Here is a 17,142-nt window from a genome sequence, read left to right on the forward strand (position 1 = left end):
TAGGGCCTTTCCTTCCATATACTGATTGTGCTGATATTTGGGTTATTTTCCTAATTCTGTCATGCACGGGTTGATGCAGCCGACTGTGAGCTGAGAAGTGGGATTCGATCAGGATGCCAGAACTTGCAGACCCCCTTGATCAGCGATTTGTCTCTGCTAGGAGTCCAGCTCTGGTTAGGAGTGCAGATTGAGATCACAGATATGGGAGAAGACAGATGGCTCATGTGGGGATCTGAACCCGTGGTCTTTGGCTGCATCGTCTATACTCTAACCTACTCGGCTAAGAGGCAGGTAGAGCACATCTCTAATGTGCTGATGACCCATCTATAACATCCTCAGGGGCTTCTGAGGTTCTAACTTAGAGACATTTTAGGGGATAGGCATTAAAAATGAGATGACAGTAATGCTCACCCAAGAATCATATTCTTTTAATTTTAAGCTCCTCATTATCATGTTTATAAGATTGTATATATTCATTGTGAAAACTTCAACTAGTGAGGAGCACAAGAAGAGAGCAAAACTTAGTGTCATTTCCCAAATACAGAATTGGCCATCATAAACATTGGGGAACTATCCTTCCAGACGTCTCTGCTCATACTCACAAGCAGCAAGAGAAATGGACAGACAAAAATAATTTTCTAGAAATACGATCATGCCTTAACTTTTTAAAATTAAAAGTATGACATTTAATTTTATGTGACTTTAACAAAAGAAAAGTGAATTAAAGTGAAACTAAAGAAGCTGCTAAACTTCAGATAAATGTTTATTCATCACAGGAAATATTTTTAGTCTTTATAATCCTTTAAGGCTAAGAAAACAGAAAAACTTTTTGGAAAAAAATTAAGAACTCAGTATCATTTAAAAGATTCCACGTTCATGTTTAGGTAGTATTGATTGCCTCTTCACTAAGAAAAATAGGAAATTGGTTTTCTTATACTTGTATCAGTTTTTATTAATTTTATTACTATTATTACTTTTGCTTTGTCAAGGTTTATACCATTTCATTCTATTCTTTAACTGTAATTCACAGTTGTCATCTATCTCTATCTCTATCTATCAGGAGAAAAAAGAATATGTAGAATATATATATATATATATATATATATATAAAGGAGTTCAATGATCATCACTACTTCTTTCATCATAGCTTCTACATTCCTAATTCTCTATTGTATTTTATTTTATGAGTGACATTTTATCATGCACACTAATGCTACACATAGTACATGATTTATATACACATATATGAAAAGAAATGCCCTTAGAAGATCTATCTCTTGAGTTGCTCTATGTCTAGGAATGTCTGTATATTGCTTGAAGGACACATTTATTCATTCTTCACGTATTTCCTGAGTGTTTAATGAATGCACTCCAGAGCTAAAATGTTGACAGAGAGAAAATGTCTCTAAGGATATCTCACAAAGTTGCATAGTGACATTCAAAATCTCTCCTAAGTCACAATTACAGTAACTGGAAGAGCTAATATATCAGGCTGTTATTAAGTGTGATAGCCTCAATGATCCTCGCCTCCTGGTACTCACAGAGCTGACCTATGTAACCAGTAGGACATTGTAGAAATGAAGGTCTGTGACTTCTGATGCTAGGCTGTAAAAGACCTTGCCACTTCAGCCTTGCACTCTTGGGTCACTTGCTCTGGGGGAAACTGCTGCCATGTCATGGTGACACACAAGCAGCCTTGGGAGTTCCCCATAGAGAGGAACTGACACCTCTTACTGACAACCAGCATCAACTCACCAGCTGTGTGAGTCAGCCACCTTCAGAGTGGCTCCTCCAGACCCAGTCAAGCCTTCAGATGACAGCAGCCCTGGTTGACATCTTGACTGCTATCTTATTGGAGACTCTAAGCCAGAACGACCTAGCTATGCTGCTCCTGGATTCCTGAACAAAGATATTGTGAGGATGATAAATGTTTATGGTCGTTTTAAGCTGCTAAGTTTTGGGAAGTTTGTTACACATCAATAGATAACTAATACACTAGCCATTAATACCTCTTCAAAGACCTGATTAGCCAGTCTCTTAGCAGGAGCCCATAAAGGCATAATTTTTTATGTAGGAAAAAGTTCTTGGGGAGAAGACAGGAACCAGTATTTATTGAACACCCACTATGTGGTAGGTACTCTTACCTAAATTACATTATTTAATCCTCATAGCAACCACATAGAATAGTGTAGAAGGTACTTGCTTACTAATTTGGAGATAGTCTGTTGCCGAAATGGGATGACAGGGCATCTAAGAAAGATCTTTTGGCCTCACACTTTTGCAGGAAATTAGTTTCCATATTGGTTGAACCTCTTGGGGCAGAAATATCTCTTGGGGAAAAAAACTCTGTCTGGGCATCAATTGTGAAACAAAACCAACCCACTAATTGAGGAATGTATATACCCAGCCCTGTGGCTCATTCTGTGGGGACATACCTGAGAAGTACTCACCTGTCAAGGATGTTTAACACAGAGACAACACTTAAATGAAGGAACAGAATCAGAAAGCAAGGTAAGAAAGTATGAACCAGTTAAAGTGCTCCATCATTTAATTATTTGGGTGTCCTTAGCAAAGACCTCTCATTTGCAAGGCTTGTAGCCTTGAAGGATGTGAAATACATGATCCCTGTCCTCTGGGAGCTGAGGGGTGGTTGGACACATAAAAATGACATAGGATGTATTATTTGGAAAATTCCCATGGTGGAGCCTGTAGCTTGGCTTGCCCAATCCTCTTTCTGGAGTACCTTACTATACCCGAGAGGCTGGAAAGTTAAAAGTCAAATTTCTCAGCATCACTTACAGTTAGGGCTTTAGAAGAAAATCAGGCTTTGTCAGTTAGAGTCATTTATGAAAAATTTAGAAGGTGAAAGTGAAGCAGAAGACTTCCTGCTCTTTTAGCTGTTGACGAAAGTAAGGTCATGAACATATGATATTTTCTGCCACTCACTGCTCAGCCACCAGCTTTGTGGAGTCTGAGAGGCAATAGCTACAGTGACTTCATGATTCTGGCTTCCTGATTCCTGGAATACAGTGACGGGTTCTTAATAGCTTCTGTGGTGGCTTCAGAGGTGGTAGCTCCCATGGTAAATCAGTTTTATAGTGTTTCAGGAGTAATTATGGCCAAATCTAAAGTGCTCCATCCTACAACTCTGCCCCAAATTTTGTAAGCCCCTAAATCCCTGTATTAAATAGTTTCTGCTTAAAACACCTGTAGCAGTTTCTGTTTCCTGTACTGAACCCTAACTGATGGATGCCATTAGAAAGGAACCAGAGTTAGGAGATTGGGGCAGGGGCCAGGAGGGAAGGGGTAATTAGAAAGGGATTTTTGGAAGAGGTAATTTTTTAGCATAAAGGAATCAGGATTTCAAACAGCCCAGAGGAGAGAGGTGAGGGCTCTTTTATGGAAGTGGCTACAAGAACCTGTTTCTCTTTGCCCCAAGTTGGTGCCTCCCTGTCACCTTCCCTCCTTCAGCTGGATGGGTTATGGGTTTCATGAAGGCCTAGACTTGAATAAATAGTTACCTGGACTTTCTGTTTGTTGTCACTGGGAAGTGTGTTATTTCACCATGGGATTCAATACTCAGAAAACAGATTCTCATGGAGCCCCCCTCGTGGATCCTGAAAAGATAAATACATCTGGAGAAGGCTGTGCTTTTCCTTTCCTGTTGCCTTCCTTTATTGCCCTGCTGGAAACTGCAGGCTGCTGTCCGGACTCAGCTCCCAATCACCTGTCTCCCTGGGGGAGGATAAAACAGAGAGACCAGGTGTTCTCCGACATGGTAAATCAGAAGAAAAATCACTGTATTTGAAGCAAGGAGGCCTGGAATCTAAATTTAGCTCTGCTGCCTACCATCTGTTTAACCTTTGGCAAGTTAAATTAATAACCAAATCTTTACTATCTTGTGCATTTGCCCACTTCTTCCCATTTTAAAGGCTGCAACCTTAACCCAGACCATTATCATTCCTCCTGCTGTAACTCCTGTTATCTATGCATGCTCCACCACCCATTCTTCTTGGTGCATCCAGAATAATCTTGTAAGAAGGGGAATCAGGTCATATCACCTCTTCTTTAAGACTCTTTAATGCTTCCCAGTGCCCTTGGGATGTCAAAATTTCTGGGCAGGACATAAAGTCTGATTTGGTCTCAATGGGCCTCTCTACTCTCCTCTCCAGAAGGGGCTGTATTTTAAAGTAAGCTAGAACCAGTGATTCCCAAAGTGAGGCGTTCATCCTGAGGGGTACATAAGATAGTCCATTGGGGTGCAGGTAGAAAATGTTACAACTTCTATGTACATTTTTATCAAAAAATTAAGAAGGAAATTAAGCATTACCACCATTTAACATAAGGTGTCCTGGCTCAGATCGTCTTTCAAGTTGTCACTTGTCACATATGGACTTTTGTACCATGTGTGAAGGTCAGCATTGCAAGGTTAAGTGGTCGGTAGCTGGCTGTGCAGGTTCTGAAGCCAGACTTCCTGGATAAGTGCTTTTTATTGGTTGTTAATATTATTATTATCATTCTAGCAAAGAGTAGAACTCCCATGGTGCAAAAGGATTTACACAAAATGGACAAGTATGTCAATAAGATTCCTGCAAAGAAACTTCAGATTATAGAGACAGATTGACTAATATAAGCCCAAATAAGTCACAAGAAAGTGGTGGGGCTGTCACTTCCTCACTTCTGATGGTGAGCTCATCACCAGCCATACGAGGAAATAAAGGCAATGCCAACCTAATTAGCCAAAAAATGTCAAATTAGGCCCCCCTAAATGTCGAAATTATGATGTTTACTTTAAAAAGGATTTACATTTACTGATGTTTACCTAAGTATGTATTGTGCTTTATTGAAGGTGCCTGCTCAAAAATATTTTTCTGGTAGAATTGCACAATAAAGAAATTTGTAGACCACTGAGCTAGGCATAGACTCGGGCTAGATCCCTTATCTGTTCTCTGGCCCAGTGCAGGTGTGTGGACTCCTTGGTTATCGAGGCTTTTAATGGCTTCATAAAGCAGAGTTGTTACTGTGCAATGTATTTTTCAGTAGGCTTTAAAGAAGCAGACTTTAAAATTTGGAGTACTTTATATGCAAAATCATTTGATATGGATATTGTCCGATATTTACTCAGAATTAAAAAAAATGGTAAATCTATAAAATTATGTCACTGACAGGATAGGTTATGACAACCTGCACCCTCGAGATGGTGCATTGCCTCCTGACATTAGGACTGATTGGATCACACACCAATTCCATCATTTAGAACCCAGCAAGCGATGCCCTTTCTGCACCACAGTCGTTCTTGAAATCATTTGTTTACCACAGCCATCAGAACACAGTCCATAAACTGCCGGGACTGACAAAGTGGCACTGTATAGGCAACAGAGGAAAATTGGAAAAGTGAATTGTAGGTGGTGAGTGACTAGTAATAAATAATCAGCTTTTTCCCATTGCGGAACTGTCTGTGACCAGGAGAAAACCTGACCAGAGGAAAATCTGAATCAGACAAAAGTGGGCCGCTTAATTCTCCTTGAATACATTCGAGAGTGAATACGTCTGATTCTCTAAGCAAGATGGCTCTTCACAATGCCTCGTTTTGTTAAAACCATGCCTGCTGACACTTGAACTCTCTCTAGTTACCTGGCATCTGAAATTATACCATTAGTCATTCATTCCTTTGGGCTTACGCACAGACTTCTTCAGGTATTCTTTTAGAAAACAAGCACCCTTGGAAAGTGTTAGCACCTTGAGTCAAATATCCTTAGTATTCTTGGTCTGTTAAAAGATTCCCCTTGCAGGGAGAGCTCTGGGACAGTGTTAGGGCCCTGGGCCTCCTGGGAGGGGGTGTGCAAGGAGGTGGTGAGCTGCTGAGGCTGGGGAAATGAGTTAAGGCAGAGAAGAAGAGTGTCAGTGGCCAGCGTCAATGGATTCAGTTTTGACAAAGAAAGAACCTCATTTTAACCCTGTAGTTCAGGTCTAAAATAGACTGTGGCAAACACTGAATTTATTGTAACCCTCTGGACTAGGATAGGAATCACAGCTTTCAGAATTAATTCAGCAGAAGTCAATATTCAAGTTATCCCAAGAAACACCGTCAACCCTCATGGTTCAGTGAACCTGCCATCAGCTTGTTGATTGTTGCTGGGCAAGCTGGGGCAGAAATCAGAGTGCTCTCTGGGCAATCACAGCCATTTTCTTTTTTTTTCTTTTTCTTTTTTAGTGAGGAAGACTGGCCCTGAACTAACATGTGTGGCCAATCTTCCTCTTTTTTGCTTGAGGAAGATTGTCACTGAGCTGACATCAATGGCAATCCTCCTCTATTTTTTTGTACGTGGGATGCAGCCACAGCATGGCTCAATGAGCTGTGAGTAGGTCTGTGTCTGGGATCTGAACCGGCAAACGTTGGGCGGCCAAAGAGGAGCCTTGGACTTAACCACTATGCCACTGGGCCAGCCCCCATTTTCTTTTCAGTCATGGACAAACAAAAGACAAGAAGGTGAATTTCAAGGAAGAATAGATAAATGGTCTTCAATGCACAAAATCATTGTGTTTAGGGACTAGCTGTGGGCCTTTTTGCAGGATCCCATTCCTCGTTGTTACTGCCGATGGCTGCGCAGTGGCCATTCTGATGGAATCTTTTCAATGATTTCATTTCTGCTGTTCACCTCCCTGCTTGTTCAGCAAGCTGACACATCTGTTCAATACCCCCCACCCTCCACGCACCACAGATTGATCTAGGAGATTCACTGAAAAAAGAATCAAAGTCATTTACAAAAATGTACTTTTTGGATAGAAGTTATTAGTCAGTTGCTAACTAAATTGATAGATTATTTTTATCTTGATTTTTTGTTTTTGCTTTCGGAAATAACAAGTTTAGCTAACTAAAAAGACCAGGTGTCTAATCGACTTGGCTGGTTGTGCTGACAGATATTTGACATGACATCAATTGACTAAACTGACGGGAATTTGAATGAGTTCAGTCAAAATGTTTGAATCCATCAGCAGGGAACGTCAACCAATTTTTGCTCTGGAGAAAGCGCTCAAGTGTCTGCACTTTACAACAAGGAAGTGCAAGCTGTTTGGCCTCAAGAAACAAAAAGCTGATCCAAGAGGAGAAGTGTTTGAAAGAACCTGAGTGATTTTTCATGTCTTCTGGTCTCTTGCAAGGACCTGAGTTTCTCCAGAAGAGAGCAAGTTACGCCCTATTATAGTTGTGTGTTTTAAATCTCTGGGGACCTTACACTAACTCTGTCCTTGAGGTGTCCAAAGCCAGATCATGGAACAGTCATGCCATAGGTAAGACAGGTCTCCAGTTTTTGGTCACCTATGCTCCCGCCACCCTGCCCTGCCTCAAACTCTTTCTCCATCTCCCTCCTCCCTTCATCAGAGTGTCCAATGCTCCTATACTGTCCCACCCCGGGGCAAATATCCTCCAATCCCCCTAGGGAATGAGTGACACATCGCTCGGCTCGCTAACTCTTCCCAAGAGAGATGACATTTCATCAGGGACTGACATTTTAATTGAACACTTACTATACACCAGGCACTGTGCTGAGCACTTTACATGTTACCTCGTTTCATGTTTGTAACAACCACCGACGGTCTTATGGCTCCTCTATGGCTTTTTGATAGTTCATGAAATTACCTTCCTTGGCTGAAGTTCTGGCGATTTTCTGGATGTGTTTGGCTTGATCTGGGCAGTGAACTGGCAGCCCTAGAGCAGGCCCTGATTCCAGAAAGATGGAGACCTTTGGGTATCATGTATGGCCATGTGTACCCTCACCTGGTGTGAGTTGCTGCAGGGGCTGATGCCAAAGGCTCTGACTGTTCAGATCTTTCAGCTAGGCCCACCAAAGTAGAAGCTTTTTTGGTAAGGGCAAGGAAGCATACGTCACTCTAGTTCAGCAGAAAAAACTTTAAAGCTTGAGGGTCACCAACTTTGTCTCATCTTACTGTAGATTTGGGTCTCTCAAGGAAATGCTTATTATTGGGTCCGTCTGATGAGTTCATCTGAGAATAAACATCATGCAGACTTTTTCCCCGATGACATTCATTCAGCAAACATCTGCTCTGTAGTGCAGATGTCAGGCCAGGTTGTGGGGTCCTTCTGGATCACTAATGGAGAGAGCTAGCCCACTGGACTGAACAGATATAGGGACCCCCCCACCCTGAAATTAAGACGATGAAATCAAAGCAATTGTACCTAGATCCAGAAAAGATTACAGCCCCAAGAGGCCTGAGTGGTGGACTGGTCCAACCTTGTCCCTCTCTGTCCCTCTCTTACTGTGTGGCCACAGAGCAGTTACACTGCAAAGCATGTACACTATCCTCTTTGGATATTCAGGGCTAGGGTCAGTTGCCTAGAAAGGGGTGGGGGAAAGCCTGGGGAAGGAGACGGTTCTGGTCACTTGTACTCTATGTTAGGTGGCACTGGTGTTTCTATATAAATCTACCTTTATGATCCCATGATTTTTTTTTTTTTATTCTCGGTGCCTCCATGTGGCAGGCTGGGCTAAAGCTCAGACAGGTTAAGTGACTTGCCCAAGGTCACACAGCCAGTGGATGGCTGAGTCAGCATGATGGTGCAGGTTGGGGCCTGTATTCTCTTCTGCCTTTACTGCCAGATCACTTTGTATCGTGCTGTTCACTCTGAGGGGAGGCAGCCAGGTTTGGTGAAACAAGGGACATATAGGAAAGTGGTAAAGAATGAGGCTCAGGAGCCAGATGACTGAGTCCGAGTCCTAGTGTCCCTGCCCTCACTTCCCAGCATCATGACCTTGGGCAAATTACAGGGCCTGAGTTCTCTCATCTGCAAAACAAGGTCAGTGGTAATATCTGCCCAAAGCTGGCTTCCTGGGCATTCGACCAGTGCAATTGCGTATGGCCGGTGCTGACAAGGGCCCTGGCTTGCGATTTGATGCTCTACGATCACCATCTTGAAATTCTTAATAATTCAAATATCTTCAATTATTCAGAATTGTGAGTTTCTGTCTTGTAAGTAAAGTCTGATAGGACAGTGGATCATGAGTGGGGAGGCTTGGATCCTGGGCTCACTCTCAGTCCTGCCTCCCACTGCTTCCCTCTGTTCTGGACCACCTACTCCCTACCTCTTGGTGCCCAGGGCCCTGTCTAGCCTTTCCCTCCTTGCCCTCCATCTGGGGACTGCTATTACCCTCTGTGCACAGGTGTACCTAGATGCCTGTGCACTGATGGGGAGGGTCAGAGTTGGGTGATGCATCCAGCAACATCTTGGCCCATTCCTGGTACCAAGTGCATCTTGGTGCAGAGGTTGCGATTTCTTGGAGGTCACCCATGCACAGTGGGTTGGGGTGGAGGGCTTGTGGGAAGGGGACATGCCTGACACAACTCTTCCACTCTGACTCGGGCATGGAGCATCAATCTGGTCACTCTGATGGCTGATGGGACAGAATCTGGCAGCCAGTGGGTCTTTTATCTGTGTGCTGAGTCTCAGCGTGGGGCCCCTGGGTGCCTGTGAGGGTCTGCACTCATCTGGCGAGTATCTCTGTGCCCCAGGAAGTGCATCATTGAATAGCAGATAAAAAATCATGACCAGTCAAGAAAATGAGACACAGAGAGAGAGAGAGAGAGCGAGAGAGAACCACCCAAGGAAGAATTAAAAAGTTTTATATTTAAGACCTTTAACTCACTTTCCCCCTGCTTTTTGAATGAGGGCCCGCATTTTCATTTTGCACTGGGCCTCACAAATTCTGTAGCCGGCCCCCAGTGGAGCTCGGGGCTGTGGGGAGGATTAGATGAGTTAGCACCTGAGAACGCTTAGAACAGCCAGGTGGTAGGCCGTGCTTGGCGCTCTGGTCCATTTCCCAGTGGCAGGTGCAGAGTGGCTGTTAGCTTCTGTTCCTTTGGAAAAGGGGGGCCACGGTCATGTTCTGTGGAGGGGATCCCTCCATCCAGCAAGCTCATAACAAAACAATGATCTGCTCTCTTCCTAACTCCTGATGTGCTTCCTTAAATTGGGCCAGATACTGAGAAGTAAACCCTTTTGCAATAGTCAGGGCAGGTCGGGGCCAGAGCTGTGGCAGGCATCTCGCTGAATCCAATCGGAAGGGAGCAGGGGGATTGTCATGTGGTCACATCCGCTGCGATTCAGCTCATTTCCAGCATGCTAATGAATTCAAGAACCAGTTTCTGAAATGAACTCTCCATCAGGAGGGAGGTGGTAATGGTGCTGGTTATTAGCGATTGCTCCTGGATGGGGGTTAGGGGTGTAAGCAATAGAATTAAATGAATTTCCTTTGAAAGTTCTGCTGTGCAAAGCAAGAGATATAAATGCTACATTATGCGTTTAAAATACCTCCAGGGTTTGGTTTATAGACTTGTTTATATTTATATATTTATTTGAGTGTTTATGGCTTTCTCTCTGTCATTTTCATGTTGGTATCTCCATACTCATTATGGTTTTATGGCCGCTTTTTGGAAATCAGTGACTGCACATGCCAGCACAGGATTTGACGAGAGAAGGAGATCCAGAAAAGGAAAACAAGTTTAATATCATAGTTGGGGGGAAGAGCATCCCCTTGGGGTCAGAAAGTTAAAAAATGAAGCTTGAGGTCTGTATGCTTTAGTTACGATCTTGGGAGTTATTGCCTAGAAGGCAGCTGAGAGATGCTCCAGTTCTGCCTCTCCTTGGAATGAGGAGGAGGTAGAGGCCTTGAGAGGTGGAGACACTGATCAGAGGTCTCCTGGTTTATTGTTCAGAAGTCATGACCAGGGCTCAGCTCTCCTGATGCCCGTTGCTACTCCAGACCCACCTTCTTTTCCTTCTTATATACAGGATGGCTTTCCATTGGGCACAGTGGGCACAGTGCCTAGATCCCATGATACTTTTAAGGGCCCACAAAAACGCTTTAATTTCTTTTAAAATCAGAAGAGAAAATGCATATAAGCCAGACTGCATTATATTCATCTCAATACCGATGCAGTCATAAAATATAATTTTTAATATTTTTTTATGGAGGAAGGGACATATGAAAGCCAAGTGCCTAGGGACCCCACAAATCATAATGTGGCCTGCTGATACAAACTACCCAAGAAAGCCGGGAGAGAAATGTGGTGGAGGGGGTAGCCTCCTGAGTCACCCTCATCCCAGGATGCTGAGGCTCGCTCCCTCCCCATCCCCACTCCTTTTGAAGCTCCCTTGTCTCAAATGTCTTTTTGTTTATCTCAAAAGATCATTTCAACAGGGAAGACGGGGTTCTGAGTAATACGTTATGATGGGTAAAGTGTGACAGAGGTCACCTATGTGAGCAAATACACACTGAACAGCAAACCCCTGCTAAGTCAGTTTTGATCAGAAAGCACTTGGGAGTGTTCCTGGCATCAGGGTCTCCATGGTACACATGAGTGATAACTGCTGTGCAAATGTGTGGATGGTCCATTTCTAGAATGTTCTATTTAGTAAAATGTAAATGTGTTCAGAACCTCTGGTTGAGCGTATATTGATTGGCCCACACCTCTCTGAAGACTGAACTCTGAACCCCACGGGGCTCCTCAGTCTCAGTAAAAGACAATATCACTTACTGCTATAGACTGAATGTTTGTGTCCCCCCAAAATTCGTGTGTTGAAACCTAACTCCCAAAGTGATGGTATTATGAGGTGGGGCCTGTGGGAGGTGATTTAGGTCATGAGGATGGAGCCCTCATGAATGGGATTAGTGCCCTTATAAAAGAGACCTCAGAGAGCTCCCATGCCCCCTTCTTCCATGTGAGCACACAGTGAGGAGATGGCTCTGTAGGAATCAGGAAGTGAATTCTCACCAGACACTGAATCTACTGGCACCTTGATCTTGAACTTCCCGGCTTCCAGAACTGTGAGAAATAAATGTTTGTTGTTTATAAGCCACCTGGTCTGTGGTATTTCATTACAGCAGCCCGAACAGACTAAGACACTCACGCAATTGCCTGAGCCCTTCTTTCTCTCACCCTTCACTGCCCGCAATGCACCAGCAATTCCTAATAGCTCCACCTCTAAGTTGCATCTGGAACTGACTTTTCTCATCACCTTCACCTATAGGTGGCTGAGCCTAAGGCATCATCGTCTCTCCTGGGTTATGTGAGCAGCCTCCAGAGTAGGACCAGTCTCTGCTTCCTCCTGTGCCTGCCTTCAGTCCAGCCTAAGCAGCCTGAGCAATCTTTTGGGTCCTTTGAATATGTAGTATGAGTCTCTTCCCCTGCTTAAGATCCCTCCAGAGACATCTCAGCTCACTCAGACACAAGCCAAAGTCCTTCTGCCATCCGCTTGGCCTCCGCATTCTAGCCTCTGGCTACATCTCTGATGTCATGCCCTCCTCCTTGCCTCCTGCCCTGCTTAGAGCATGTCAAACCCACTCCTGTTCCAGGACCTTAGCATGTGTCATTCCCTCTGCTTAGAACTCCCTCCCCTGGTTAGCCATGGCTCCTCCTTAGGAAGGCATTCTCCAGCCACCTCTCAACTACAGCACCCCCACCCTGATTTTCCACCCCTTTATGAATGACGTTCCTCACTTTCCTCAGTGCATTCAGCACCCCCTGACACTCTCACATATCCCCATTTATTTCCTGCCCATCCCTCCCACTGGGATGAAGCCCCTAGGGCAGGGACAGAATCTTACTCACTGTCATATCTCTAGGCTCATAACAAATCACAAGTTCAAATAACATTTGTTGAATGTGCGGATAAAAACTGGGGCTATAAATTAGTTTATTCTTTAAAAATGTCTGAACATCTGCCTGGATGGGCAGGTTTTGCACTTTCATCCCAGATTTGGATCCTTAGACCTTGTTGATTCTTCCTCATCTCCCCTGGGTCCCTGACTCTTTCCATCCCTCATCTCAAGTGCTTCCCAGAAACAGCTGGGTAGCTGGTCTCCCGGTGGCGCCTCCTTGTGTGTTGCCAATGGAGGGCATTTCTAAGATGTAAGTTGAGCCTGTCCCTCCTCCACTGAGAACCCTGCAGAGGCCGCCTGCAGCCTGCAGAGTGAATGGCTCCTTCCTCAGAAGGGCTCCAGCCTCCCTTCTCACACGCCGGCCCTACCCTCTGGACTGTGCAGTCCGTGAAGCTGGCCCCGCTGCCTCAGCCATAACTTTTGTACGCTGTAAGTTATCATGACGTTATTATTGCTCAACACAGTTCTCAACTTGACAGAGAAGGGAGGAGGAGAAGAAACAGAGCCCTCCTCCACCCTCCACGATGGGAAGAGGAAGAAATGAGGAGCATGGTTGACAGAGCTGGTGACACAGCATGGGGGGGCCAGGATCATTTTACTGGCAAACATTTGGTCCGTGAATTCAGCCATTATTTATGGGACACGCATTGTGAGCCAGACAGGTGTCAGGATGGGCGCTGGGGCGGGCAGAGGTGCGATGCTCATCAGTTCCTGGTGGGGGCAGACAGGAGGCAGGTGGTTATGACACAGAGTGTTGAGTGTCCCCACAGAGGGAAGTATGGGAGGGAGGCCAGAGAGGGGGCCTCCCACACCAGGGAGCCACGTGCTCTGAGCTAGTCTCAATGGGGAGTAAGAGGTGGTGAGACAAAGACTTGGGTGAAAGTCAGAGGAAAATGTGGGCCTTGGTGATGAGGATTGAGCCTGTGTGGCCAGTTCCAGGAACTATAAAGTCAGAGGACGAATGCAGCCAAAAGGATGAGGTGGACAAGTGAGGAGGCAGGCTGGATGCTGTTCTGAGGAGTGCACGATTCCCCAGAAAGCCTGTGGGCAGCTGCTGAAGAGTCTTAGCGCAGAAAGGGCTGGCCTGGGTGTGTAGCTTAGAGATAGCGTCTTGGCAATGTGGATTTGGAGGTGAGGAGACCAGTCAGAAGGTCATTTCAGGAACTCACTTGAGAAGTGGTGAACAGTGATGCGCAAGCGCAGGATAAGTTATCCTGGAGATCTGTTTGAGGTTTAGATGGGCTTGTTTGGCAGACAGCTCACAGGCCATTCCTGGAGACTGAGACCATAGAGAGCCACTGGAGGAGGGGAAACTTCAGGAGGTGGCAGTTGGGTCTGACAGTAGAGGAGGTGGGAGGCTGAGTGGTGAGGAGGGCAGAGCAGCTGTGACAGTTAGTTTAATGTGTCAGCTTGACTGGGCTACAGTCTTCAGTTATTCAATCAAACACTAATCTGGATGTTGGTGTGAGGGTACTTCGAAGATGTGATTAAGGTACATAAACAGTTGTCTTTAAGTAAGGGGATTATCCTAGATGACCTGGGTGGGCCTGACTCAATCAGTTGAAAGGCCTTAAAAGCAGAACTGAAGCTTTCCTGAGAAAAGAGAACTCTCTGCCTGAGAGTTTTGCCTCTGCCTGAGAGTTCCTGCTTGCCCTCCGGATTTCGGACTTGCCAAGCCAGCCTCCACAATCACATAAGCCAGTTCCTTGTAATAAATCTCTTAATATATGTGCATATATCTCCTACTGGTTCTGCGTTTCTGGTTGACCCCTGACTGATACAATAGCAATGATGGGGACCAAACCCAGCCCCTTGCCTGAGGCAGGCCTCTTGGTTTCCTCCAGCCATGTCACTCCCCAGGCAAGGGGCCTCTTCCCTTGCCTACTTTATCAGGAGCCTAGCGCAATAGCAGGTAGCAAAGGTGAGTCTGTCTGGGGAAGGAAGGCATGTATATGTGCACTTTGTGTGTGCCCATAAATACACGCACTTGCAATAGGACTGATTCTTGCCTTGCAGAGAGATCCAAACCAATCCAGCACGATGCGCCTCACTTTATAAGTTACCCTCTTTCTCTTGTCCAACTGCTGGGCAATTCCCTTTGGGTTTAACACATCCCGGGAGAATGCCCATTCTGGCTGTCTTTCTTTCCTTTTAATTCTAATATCCCCTTGCTCCCCAATAAGGGTTTGAAATATACCCACCATGTTTTTAACACAGATCCTGCTCTATCTGCATATGCCTCCATTAACCAAAATCAATCTCAAGAGTCCTGGGGGTGAGATCCATTTCGTTCCAGATAGCCGTGCCAACTTCCACTGCTTCCAATAGTATTTCCAACCTATCGAGAGCACTTGGCGAGCCAAACATTTCCACATGGTTTACCCACATTAATTAATTTAGCCTCATGCCACCACGGCGAGATAGGAGGGTGCAACTAGGGTGCATAGGTAGAGATTAGAGGAACACTGGAGGGGAGAGGGTCCCTGTGAACAGGGGGAGGGGAGGTCCTCATGGAGCAGATGCTTCCCTCCCCTCCAAATGAGTGGTTTTCTTTTTCTTGGATGAAATCTGCACCACTCAGCAGGAGAACCTTCATGAAGCAGAAGCAACACAGGCCTTGTGATGCCATTTCTGCACTGTCTTCATGATTGTTTGGGGGCAAAAACCTCCTTCATGAATGTGCTGGGGGCAGCCGGCTCAGTCTGATGCTGGCTCCCAAGGACTGAATCAGGTAAATTGAAGAAGGATGCTGCCTGCCAGGCTGCAGGGTGTGTGGGAGGGAGGGAGGCTGGGAGGGAGAGAAGAGGCTGGAGGCTGCCACCAACTGCATACCTGGTTCCACGCCAGGAAATGTGTGAGAGTCTTTCGTGGTCCTAATCCTCACGGCAATCCTGCTATGTACTTGATACTATTTTCTTTTTACAGAAGGGGAAACTGAGGCTCTGCCCGGCTTTAAAGTCTTTGCTGTTTCCTGTATAAGCAGAGTCTCTCACATGGAAGGAAGTGGAGAGGACCCTGTTTCTAGCCCCAACCCTGTGACTTTGGGTAATTCACTTAATGACCGAGTGCTTCAGTTTAGTTAATAGTTAAATGGAAAGATAGTTTAGTGCAGTGGCAAAAGTGTGAGGTTTGAAATTAGATTGCCTTGTGTTCTAGAACTTTCTATGACGCACCTTTTTTTTTTAAATCTGTAATACCTACCTTATAGAGTTATTGATGAAATGAGATATTACATATAAAGTGCTTAGCACAGTGCCAGCCACATTGTTAAATGCTAACTAAATGTTAACTGTCATTAATTCCTCATAGAGACATTGTGGAGATCATTTTTTCAGCTCATTTTTAATGAGATCATGCTTTTTGCATAACGTTATGTTGAGTACTCAAAAGATATGAAAACACATTGAAAGAGTGTAAAGCATACTGTTATTTTTATAATGCAAGAAAGTAGTTTAAAAACGTGGTTGTGCAAGTAGGTAAAATTGTTGAGTAGATGGTTGAATAAATGAAGTGGTCTGATTTTGGAGTGATTAAATTCAGAAAGCTTTCATGGAAGACTAAAAGTTTGGGCAACGTTTGGAAAGAGGAAACAGTTATATTTTGGAGAAAGAAGCATTCATTTCTGGAGGGTGGTAAAATCTCACACAGGTGGGAGGAAGTCATGTGTGTCTATGTGTGTGTGTCTGGGTATGTGTGTGTCTGTGTGCGTGTGTGTGTATGGCACGGAGAGGGATGAGTGGTTGCCTGGAAGGAGCCTGTTCTGATGGGGTGTGACCATTGCTAAGGGCGGTGGAGTGGCGGTAGTGGTGAGCCATGAGGTCCATGTGTGTGAGTCTGACTGTCATAGTGAGACTTAGGCTGTAGAGTTCTTGGCATGTTTCCTAGATTTCCAGAATTTAGGGCTAGAAGACATCTGTCTCAGTTTCCAGTCTGTCAGGCTAGTAAATATTATCCCAAGTTTTTCAAGGAAGAGACTAGTAAGGTGCCAAGATTTGTGGGGACCTGGTGTCACCAACCCACTCTCCCTGGTCTCCCCCTCTGTCCTGACTCCTTCTGTTAGCAGAGGCAATAATCAATTCAGAAGACAGAGGAAAGGAGGGTGTCGGGGGGGGAGAGGAGGGACAAGCGGCAACTTGCAAAGAAAGCTTGATGGACAAGCCATGAAGCTAGTGGAGACAGCCTGCAGTACTATTCTCTGACAGGAGGAGGCCATGGATTCTTCAAATGCTGCTTCCTCTCTCCCCATGCCCTGGTTCCCTTGAACGTCGTACGGAATGTCCAATATCCTGTGACGTATCTTCTACTTAAATCCCCTATTGCTAGAGTGCTGCTCCTAATACTCTGTATCCTTGTGCCCTCTAGCCTGGTACCCTGTGCTTGAGTTGCCTGTACTGTCTGTACCTCGGTGCTTCTCAAAGCTCTGCTCTGGTAGTGAATAATCCATGTCATATGCACTAACCATTCT

General features: G+C 45.0%; 1 protein-coding gene across 8 annotated transcripts in view; it reads right to left on the bottom strand.

Moving 5' to 3' along the window:
* Positions 1 to 17,142, bottom strand: part of SLC14A2 (solute carrier family 14 member 2) — a 442,098-nt gene that overhangs the window by 75,033 nt on the left and 349,923 nt on the right. For 2 of the 8 annotated variants that reach the window (XM_070513125.1, XM_070513130.1), the window contains one exon: positions 3,522 to 3,617. The exons of the other annotated variants lie outside the window; for them this stretch is intronic. The gene's annotated coding sequence lies outside the window, so the exon portion shown is untranslated. The remainder of the gene's footprint in view (positions 1 to 3,521; positions 3,618 to 17,142) is intronic. 8 annotated transcript variants of the gene reach the window in all.

This window comes from Equus asinus, chromosome 7, assembly GCF_041296235.1.
Source record: "Equus asinus isolate D_3611 breed Donkey chromosome 7, EquAss-T2T_v2, whole genome shotgun sequence".
NCBI classification, from domain to species: Eukaryota; Metazoa; Chordata; class Mammalia; order Perissodactyla; family Equidae; genus Equus; species Equus asinus.